The 11479-nt window shown below is 30.6% G+C and overlaps 1 long non-coding RNA gene and 1 pseudogene across 1 annotated transcript; one reads left to right on the forward strand and one right to left on the reverse strand.

The window, feature by feature from the left end:
• The first annotated feature begins 3268 nt into the window (after positions 1-3268).
• LOC123215125 lies at positions 3269-4266 on the forward strand. Its single transcript, XR_006501954.1, has 3 exons — positions 3269-3631; positions 3901-3995; positions 4088-4266. It is a non-coding gene; the product is annotated as an uncharacterized LOC123215125 (long non-coding RNA).
• Positions 4267-5712: 1446 nt separating this feature from the next.
• On the reverse strand, positions 5713-11082 carry LOC123213301 (annotated as a pseudogene).
• Between the last annotated feature and the right edge of the window lie 397 nt (positions 11083-11479).

The raw sequence follows: 11479 nt of genomic DNA on the forward strand, positions 1-11479 counted from the left end.
TAAATTTTGATATATATAAAATGTCAAGCCAATTTAATATAGTTGAATTTTATAAATTTATTATTCAACTATATTAAATTGACATTTTATATATATATATATATATATATATATATAGAGAGAGAGAGAGAGAGAGAGAGAGAGGTAGTTATATATTTAGTAAATTATGAACCTTTTTGTACATAGAATGTTTTAATGTGCACACATGTATACTTGAATTTTACATAAATATTTGGATATCGATTTTCATTGTTGTATAACAGGTGACTTGTTCCCACTCAAGGTATAGTGAAATCACAAATTTTCACCCTCCAACTTTGAAAAACCCAAACACTCACATATGAATCAATTTTTATTAAAATTTTCAATTATAGTTTAAAGTAAAATCATTATTTAATATTAAGTTTTTAAAAAATAAAAGTATATATCATTTTACCTCTCTTTATTTAAAAAACTAACAATTTTTTTTTTAAATTTAGTTTTAAAAAGTGACATTTTTTCTCTTACCTAGGGTTTCAAATTTTGTTAGCTATTTTCTAGCAAACGACAGTCGATCTCTCTTTCTCCTAGCGATATCTTTCTCTCTAGCACTTTCTCTTCAACTGATGACGTCTAGATTCGATGAAATCCAAAAAAAAAGTCCAAATTTTTCGTTCAAACCTTTGTTGTCTAGACAAAATCGATTTGTATAGATTTCTTAAATTACAATATTAGATATTACTGTGATAAAATTGTTTGCCTTAATTTTGGTAAAAGTAAATTTACATAATATAGATTAAGTAAGAGAGCATTTGATGGGTGAGGAGAAGAGGAAATACAGCACTCATATATAGCCATTTCCTGATGATTCCAAGTTTCATAATATATATAAATAAATAATTCAATATAATTTCAACAAGTCAATTTAATAATTCAATAATTTAAAAAAAAAAATTTATATATATACATTTGGCAAATTATAAAATTTTTTGTTCATGTATTGTTTTAATGTGTAAACATTCTAATCATGTTGTATGTATGTTCATATATACTTTATTTTTATGTGAACATTCGGACGTCGATTTTTATTGTTGTATAATTTGTGACTATTTTGTTTTCATAAAACTATGCATATTTATTTTAAGTATATAAATGAATATATATTTAATATATAATATCATACGATTAGATAATTATGAATTAAAAATAAAATAATATTCAATCATATAATAACACACATAAATATATACCTATATAAGATTAAAATTGGAGTTGCTATTAAAGCTTATGCCTTGAGCAATAAAGAATAATTAATTAGAATTAGATGGTTACTTGTAAGAGTATATATGCTTGATTTGAATGTTCACATCTATTTCTAGCAACAACAAGATCGTTATCCATACCTTCAGAACTTACCTTCTTGTCTTCCACCTCACAACCAACTATCACCTCAAGAAGTGAAAAAGAACAGCCAGCTCTCATTCCCCCTGTATGAGAAATGGCAAATGTAATTAATATAGGAAAAAAATCACCATTCACAATAAAACATCACCAAAGTTGCTATGAGCACAGCCAAACATTTACTTATGGAAAATAATCAAACTTACATTCCCTCAAAATGTTGACCGGTAAATATATTCTATCCAAAATCTTCACATCTATATTTTAAGATAACGAAGTTTATAAAACTTCATCCATTTATATAACATAAATGAGCCCAGGAAGAAACTAAGAAAGAAGTAGACTACAAGAGAGAATGCACCTATATTACAATTTTGCCCAAAGTTAACACATGAAGCAGGATCACATGAGCACATGCTACTACTTAAAATCTATGCTTTGATGGATAATTTGACGTACTTTATAATTTTAAAATACTATTTCAAACGTCTTTTATAATGGATTCCAACACAATTGACTCAAGTTCGGATCTATATTTGGTATGAACAAATCAAACTTAAACTAAAGCTTTTATAAGACAACTCAATTCGAGTTTAAAGATACGTTGACTTCATTGCAGAATAACTAAAATATTTTTCTTCTCTAAAATTTTTTCTAACACGACGTGCATCATTCAAACCAATTCAAATTCAAACTCGAATTCATAATTTCAAATTTGATTTGAATTCAAATTTATTCTTTTATAGATTCAGTATGACTCAATTCAATTCAAATTCATTTAATCAAACTCAAATTCATTTAACTGTACATTTCTGGCTTGAGATACCATTGGAGAGGAAGAGGATGAACCGAGAGGTAAAGGCTGCCAGCAATGGCACCAAGAATGTCGCTGAGAATTAAAACTAAACCTTATGGAGGCAAATATTATTTTTTAAAACTTGGTATAATAAAAAATTGTTAGGTTTTAGAGTTTAAAGAGAGAAAAGAGATGAAATTTTAGTTTATTTTTAATATTATAGATAAAATGATGATTTTATCTTTAAAACTAACATACTTAATTGTCTATGGGTGAGTTGATAAATTTTCCAAGTTAAAGAGTAAGAATTTGAAAAAAAGAAATACTTTGGGTGAGAATAAGTCCTTCGGCCAAAAGGAAAAATAAAAGTCAAATAATTGGAAATACTATGATAATTTATTTGTTTGATATCGTGGGAGTCTTTTTAAAGAATTATTCTATTTTATCTTTTTCAATTTTTTTGAAAATATGTTCAATATTTTATTAATTCTTTATTCAACTTTTTTTAAATTTGATTTGGTTCAGTTAATCGATTTTGAAAATTAGACAGACCAATAACTGAACTGACAAATCGATTTTTTTATATTTTTAAATTAGTATATGAATCAGTTTTTCAAATAATCTTTTTTTTATATAATTTTTAATTCAAAAATTAGTCCGATTAAATTATTGAATAATTTTAAATGCTAATCGGAGTGATGCATATACAACAGTCTATGTATTGGTTTTTTAACATTTCATGTCCTATCGATAACCAAATGGGAAATTAATTAAAATAGACAGCCGATTTATCACATAAACCTTTTTCGGCAACAATTCTTAACTTTTACCGTTTTAAGCAAATGATATTTTTCATTCTAAAAGTATCCTTCATCTTATTTCTCTCTGTTTATAGTGGATTTCATAGTAGTTTTCACTGATCAATCTCTTATATTTCAGAGGATACGCATTAACCTTTACAGATTAAAAATAGATTAAATTTTATATAATAATTGATATTTTTATACTTTTATACATTTGCAAAATGATAGATATAATTAACATGGGATTCTGATAGGGATAATTTATTTTTCTTGTTATTGATTTTTTCTTTGGGTTCTGGGCTGATGCTTTTACTCTTTTCATTTTGGAGCATACATCATGGCATTGAGCTGATGCGTTCTATTTAAAATTTTATTTTAACATGCATCTGATGTTGAACTTTTGTTTAACTTGTATTTTAGTTATACATATTTCCTGATGTGCTAATCTCTCTCTCTTGTCTTCCTTTCTTAAACTAGATTTGGGATCTTGACACTCTACAGTCTATTATGACACTAGATGGTCATACTGATGCACCAATGTCTCTTCTATGCTGGGATCAATTTTTGTTATCCTGTTCATTGGACCAGACTATAAAAGTTTGGGGTGTTGCAGGAGGCAACTTGGAAGTAACCTATACACAACTAAAAACATGTATGTGGTTTCGTAATCATTTCTTTTTCTACTGTATGATTTTGCTTGTATGTGCATTTGTTTCCACACTTGAACTGTTACGCTTCTTTACTCTAGTTCCTACTTTGTATGTTTGCTGCCAGGTCTATTATATGTGATGCATTATAGTTTTAGGATTTAATAAAAATATACCACCTCCCACTTTCCATCTTTTTCCTTCTCTGTGGCTTTAGTAGCTTTGATGTTTTAGTTCATTAATTGATTGTATTCTTGTAATATGTTTGCTACAGGGTGTGCCTGCGCTTTGTGGGTTGAATGATTCTGGACAACCAGTATTGTTATGCGCTTGTAACGATAATTCTGTTCACCTATATGATTTACCATCGTGAGTATCTTCTTTAATGTATAAGAATAATTTACTAGCTGACATATATGTTTCCTTTTGGCTAACAAATTGCAACCTTTATTTGGCATAAGTTCACTGAGAGGGCGAGGATATTGTCAAAACATGAAGTCAGAGACATTCAGATTAGTCCTGATGGCCTCATTTTCACCGGTGATGGAATCGGAATGTTAAGCGTATGGAAGCTGTTGGCAAAGTCAAGTGGATGAGCCTTCTCATTAAAATTTGTACGAGAAACAAGTTGCAGTATAAATTGCAGCGTTTGGTTGTATATGAAGAGGCATAGAAAGAACCTAACACTGGGTTTTTTATCCCCGGTGATTTTTTCTAATTTTTTTCATGGGGTGTGCTTTTCAATCTGTTCAAATTTTTGTAGAAGAACTGTATAATTTAATACTGGAATAAAATTATTTTGTTAGCCATCTCATTCATTCCATGGAATAGCTTTTGCTTTGTTGACAATACTGTTCACTTCTATTCCATATACCTATGGATGATGATGTCTTCCTTGGACTTGTCATCAAGATTACGCCTTCCCAACGTAGCAAATTTTAAAGGTAGTTTTCTTATCGAGATCTTAATAGTACGATATTAACTTGTTACAGGAAGCAATTCCATGTGATTGTGCACACATTTGCCTCTTTTCTTTGTCCTTGTGAGATTTTTATTTTCTCTTTTCAACAACAGATGTTTATAGGTAAACATTTATGCTGCAAGAACCATGAACCATGTGTGAATTCAATCCAAATTCGAACTAACCATGGAATGCATAATTTCTAACTTGAGTTCGAGTCTGATTTCATTCAAGTTTAAGAAGTTAAAATTCTAAGATTAAGCACGAGGATAAAACTGATACGAAGTTAAAAATTTGGCTTAAAAGGTATAATAAAATAAAAGAATTAAAAATGTACAGACTAAACAAAAGCTATCTAAGCTCTTGTTGCTTATGAAAGATACCAATACAAGAAGATAAATCTAGCTTTCTCTCTGTACATTTTAATTTATTTTTTTCCCAATGTTTCCACAAATCAAATGGAGTATTTGTTATTATCAAGAGTTTAAGACTGCCAAATTACAGTTAATAATAATAATAATATTTAAACCTTAATTGGGAAGCTTATGTACTTTGCCACGCCTGAATAGTTATATTCTCCTATTCAAATCAACTTTGAAACACATTTTACAAAGTTGGTATGCTACATTAACTTCAGGAAATAATGTTTTTCGTCTTCATAAATTTAGCGCTTTTTTCTATTTTTGGATTTTGTGGAGATTTGAAGATAAGAATGAAGACCACATGCTTCTGACTTCCTCTATTTCAAAACTCAAACCGAAACAATTGATTCAATCAGTTCGATCAAGACCTAATGACCAATCTAGTTCAAAAGTTTTAAATTGATTTAAGCTAATCATTGAATCAACTTGTACAAGGTCATGATTCAACAATCCGGTTAAACAAGTACAATAATGTCAATATGACATAATACTAATATTATTGTAAAATTTTGTAATTGATTAGATTCGATTAAATTCTAACTGTCGGAAAGGCATGCACCATGCCATAGGGATGCATTTTTATTTTGTTATATATTATTCCAATTTGTATTTAATATGTTTTAATTAACAAAAAAAAAAAAACTATGCGTCCTTAATTTTGGTACACAGATAGATATACACATATGGATGTTATTATGTAATTAGATTATTTTGAATTAAAGATAAAGTAATATCCAATCACATAATAATATGCATAAATATATATCTATTTATACATTCGAAATAGATGCGCGTAATAATACACTTTAATTGAATTAGATAATGAAAGGAAAATTTCAATTTCACATTGGCATCCTCAATTCGTCGAGATGGATTGAGCTTTGGGTCGAATCAACACCAGATCCACTTCGAAAAGATTGCTCACTTTCTCTGATGCAAAGTATATGGGAAGAAAGTTATGAGTACCAGAAGAAACTTAAAAGACGTAACTGAACCTAAAAAGACTGATGTAATGCGGGATCTAGAGAGCCAATTTTCCAACAGTAATTAACTTGCTTCTGTATTGATTTCCTTGAACATTAGTCTTGGAAAGGCAGCGAAACCCTCCTTCGGTATTCAGCAAGAGCCCACAATGGGTGAATATTTCTATACACTGCGTAATGTAACATGCAGTTCTTTTTAAACACTCCTGTAATTTCCTGCAAGCATTACATCATTTATTCAATAATTATTTATTGAAACATTTGAACTTAACATGTGCCCATTTTTTCATTTCCTTTAACTGTACCTGTTGGGGAAAATCACCATCTTCTAGCTGAGAATTAATTATCAACTTAGCTGCACGGTGAATAGGAGTTGGGTCTCTTTCTGCCTGATAATCCAAAGAACAATCACATAAAAACATAAATAGTACAAAATTTATCCTGGTGCTTAAACGTGAAAATATAATTTTTTTAGCGGTTTATTGAAACTAACCTGTCCACCATGAATTAAACCCATTATAGCCCATGCAGTGTGAACTAAATTTGACCTGTTTCCTTTGAGAGGTATGTATTTCTAAATACCCAGGACAACAAATTAGTACATATGTTTAGTACGTTGTAATACAGTAAGAAATCAATTGACACAAATATATACCTTTTCTGGGCAAGAACGATAACTCTCGCCCCAACCACCATCCTCTCTCTGTGATTTAAGAAGAAAATCAACACCTCTACGCACAGTTACAGAATTGTTGTAAGTTTTGCCAGCTATTGCCAGTCCTCCGAGTGCAAACCAAGTACCATATATGAAGCAGACTCCCCAATCTCCATACCTATATATGTATAAATATAGTCAATGAAAAAATATGTATCAAGCATATGTTCTTTAAGAAACTTAATAATAATTAATTTTACCATGAACCATCAGACAATTGAACTTTTTCCAAGTAGCCAACTGCTTTTGTGATGAAATTTTCAATCTCTCTCTTTCTGTGTCCTGGATATAATTCTTTAAACAAAACTAAAGCTTGCATAGCTGATGAGGTGCACTCAACATATTCATGCTCAATCACTATGTCCATTAAAAATTCAGTAGGATTCAACAACTGAAGCCAAAATACATCGTAAGTGCCAGTCATTAATATATTTGTCATACAAACTAATTAGAAATATTTAACACAGCAAAGTCATATCAATATGTAGATTCAAAAACTTACTTCCAACCATTCTTGGGCTACAGCTGGCTCCCAGCCGACGACACCTCCATTTTTGCTCTGTAGGGAGTCAAAAAATGGAGCTTTGAATTATTGTTCTGATTTAAAAACATAAAACATATATAACCTTGAAATGTATGCATGAGAAAATTTGTTTGAGAACTTAATGATATATGTGTACCTGTAATGATAATATGATATTAACAGAATCATATAACCTCTCAGGTTCCATTTTCTCCCCAACGATTTCGGGTGGCATCATTGAGAAAAACAGGCAACACTAAACAAAATGAGAGACAATATATATCTACGGTGAGATACAAGAAAATAAATAAATAACTTTTCTTTGTTTGGTCAATAATTTTATGAATAAGTTTATAAATACCTTCAAACCTTCAGCAGTACAATCAGAAAGTTGCCATCCATGATCCCCATCAGAGAAAGTCCAGGATCCCTTAGAAATATGTCGATACATTCTCTTGAAGTCACCAGAAGGATTGTCCTTCACCTTAATTTACAAATAAAATGTAAAATCATTAACTCTAAGGAAAATTCAATGGAACTAATGTTTGGTTTATTAAATGTTAAATTACCTGAGATGCTTTGATAAATTCGTGTCCTCTCTTGAGTACAGGCCCTATTTCATCAGTGAGATTACTAGCAAGCAAAGCTTGAATAGCAAAACCAATATCCCACTCCTGGCTTCCAAAACTCTGCATTTGTAACAATGGAATTAATTCATCAATGCTAAATCAAAACTAGACTTCATTTGTAACAATGGAATTAATTCATCAATGCTAAATCAAAACTAGACTTCATTGAATTCGGTGATATACACTAATTGATTAATTAATTAATTATTTACCTGCATCTTCATTCCATCTTCACCAACCCATAAGAAATCTGGAATCCTAGCTAGATGCTTCTTGAAATAATCTCCATTTGGATCTTCAACCCAACAAGCTAGCATGCATAACACCTGTGTATATATAATTCAATCAAAAGAATTAGATAGATGGATACACAGAATAAAAGAAATGATGCATTTGCATATCTAGTGAATTGCAATTTGACCTTTTCCACACATCCAATGGTAATGTACCGACTATTCTCATCTTCATAATGAATGTGCTTCATTGTTACTTGAAGTGCTCTCTCTCTTATCAACTTGTTGAAAGGCCAATGTGTAAGAAAAGGCTCAGAGAATATATATAGACAGTCCCAAATCAAATCTTGAATCAAAGGGTGGGGATAGTAAAGATCCTCCTGCAATTATAACAATTTTCAATTTTATATATATATTAACTATTAAGAAAGGAACACAAATAGCAAGCATATATATATATGTCTGTGAACAATTATAACCTCACCTTGGCACATAAATGGCGTACTTTCCCCCAATTAACTTGATTGTAAGGTTGAATGTAGAGCTCTTCCCTCAGTTGTAGAATGAGAGAAGTAATTGGGCCAACAAATTTCTTGCCATATAAATATGACATTGGCATGTACACCATGCGACAGTAACACCACATTTTGGCTGCATTTGTGAAGAATCAAACTTATAAACCAATAAATAAACAATTAATATCAAAATCTTAATCCAAAATGATGCAAAACTAACCTGGATGCATTGGAAGAAATGATGGAAGGATCCAAAATTCAGGAGGCATTGGGTTGCTTCCAGACCAATTGAACACACCAAGTATCTACGACAGATAAAAGATAAATTAATGCATATGCATTGATGACATATTAATGAAGTTAATATATAGATAGAGTGATGTGGTTACCGAAAGCCAAGTCTTTCCCCAAGAAGGAATGTGAGTGACACCACCACGATCAAGGATCCATTTTCGAGCTCTAGCACAAGCATTATCTTCGCCGCCATCAGGTCCTTCTCCAAGGATACGCATGCAGATGTAGCTGAAAGCCGTACAAAACATGGTGCTATGGCCTTCAATATGTAATCCCCACCCACCATCTTCATTCTGATGATAATATATGTATCGAAGGATTTCCTTCTTATGCTCTGCTGGAAATACACTGTCAAGATGCCCCGTTATATAGGTGCACATCACCTGCATATGGGCAATTCTTTTTAGATACATGTAATTAATAAAAATTTCAGATACTGTTGTAAACAAACAGTGTACTATCTAATTACCAATGGAGGAAGGAAAAACAAAGGACCAGCATTTTCAGCTGGCCAATGGCCGTCGGAGGCTTGCAAAGCAGAGAAGAAATGGACCCCCCTCCTCAACGAGACTGTGGCTGTTTCATACGTTATTTCTTCTCCATCCTCCACCTTTACAGCTGGGATTGTTTGTTTGAAATTTTTCTCCCGAAGAAACTGAAATTTTTCAGAACGGAAAATTAATTATTCAATAAACAAATACATATTTACGTGGTGATGAGCAAGACGGATTGGACATAAAATACAAAGCTAGAGATTGTATTAACATGATTGGTTAATTGACATTTGAAAATGGAGGTTTGTGAATGTCATCTAAGAAGAATGGACCGAAAATAATGGGGAAACAAAATCAGCGTGAATGAGATAGAGGTTGGCTTGAGTTCGTATGTATTAGCTACATGTAAAGTAACTCATAATTTTTTAAAGTGAAGCTTTAATTCTTCCATCTTTTAGCTTAACAAGTTATTGATCTTTTACCTTCTCTGAAAATGACAAAACAGTCGGAGACCCCCAATAACATAACTTTCTATGAACTTTCTGCCACAAACTCGTCTCTTGTTCTTACTATTGCTAATAAATAACGATGTTCTTGATGGCCATTTCCCGGAAATTAACAGTAATGTCACATATGTGGGAAAATGGCAAACAAATTTACAAAGTAATACATGATTGGGTAATATGAGTTTATCTTCTATTTTCAAGATGATAATATTTAAAACCTTATCTTATATAATTTATGAATGGAATATAATTACGTAGTTAATTATATATACAGATACCATATGTAAAAATTTTCTATAAAAAAATGATATGTGAATCATATAGCAACTTCAGGTTAATTAGTATAACCGGGATTACTGGTGTAATTAATTATTTTAGATGGTTAACTTTACCTTCCTTTTTTGTAGTGTTGCTATGATAAATCAATAATAATGGTTACTTATTTTAAACCCACATCTGTGATTAAAACAAAATATATATATATATAGTGCCAAATTAAGACAGTTTCAGCTTCATCCTATGAAAAAAGTAATATCGATGCAAGATGGACTTATCATCTGAAAAGGAGATGAATTGTGTAAAGGAAAAGAGAAATGAAGAGAGACACAAGTGCAAATATAAACAGAATAGAAATAAATGATGGGCACCAATACCTGCATTCGCCAGAGAATATCACCACTGGGCTTGACCTGAAACCGATTTTGTAGAATTTTTGACGAGCAGCTTCAACCTCAGCTCGCTCCTCAGGAGTCCCTGCTTCAGGATCAAACTCCCATGTTTGCCTTCCCACAAAGTTGTTTGTGCTGTAAATGTATGGATCATTGCCACCTTCTGCAATCTTCAGCTTCCACATAATGATATGCTGCTTTTCTTTTGCATGCAATAATATGATTGTGTTAATTTGCAGGTGGTTTAAACAGCATGCAGATATTAAAGTATTCTTTCAGTTACTTCTAAATATAGAAATAGAGAGAGTGAAGAGAAGTAAGTTAATCTGAAGAGAATAGCTAAAAGATATATAAATTTGTATACCTGCAAGATAGATAGAGAGATCTGATGATAGAATTAAGTATGAGCAATGAAAATGTTGGAAAGTGGACGACTAATATAGATTAAGTAAGAGAGCGTTTGATGGGTGAGGAGAAGAGGAAATACAGCATTTATATATATAGTCAAACACACACAACCACCATGCCATTTCCTGATGATTCCAAATTTTCGAATATATATATATTATAATAATATTGTGTATACAATTTTTACACATAATTTTTTACATAAATAATAATATGTTACTATGTAATTAGGTGTTATTTTATTTTTAATTTTTAACTATCTAATTATATAATAATATATTTTTATTTGTGCATAAAATATTATTCTATATATTATTAAATATATAAACTTACACGAAGAAATTGGTGTGATATAAAATAAATAAATAATTCAATATAATGTCAATAATTCAATCTAACACAGCTTGAATAATAAATTCTGACATATATATATATATTCAATATAATGTTAAGTCAATTTAATATAGTTGGGTAATAAATTTTGATATATATATAAATTTAT

The sequence above is a fragment of the Mangifera indica genome, chromosome 4, assembly GCF_011075055.1.
Source record: "Mangifera indica cultivar Alphonso chromosome 4, CATAS_Mindica_2.1, whole genome shotgun sequence".
In the NCBI taxonomy this organism is placed as follows: domain Eukaryota; kingdom Viridiplantae; phylum Streptophyta; class Magnoliopsida; order Sapindales; family Anacardiaceae; genus Mangifera; species Mangifera indica.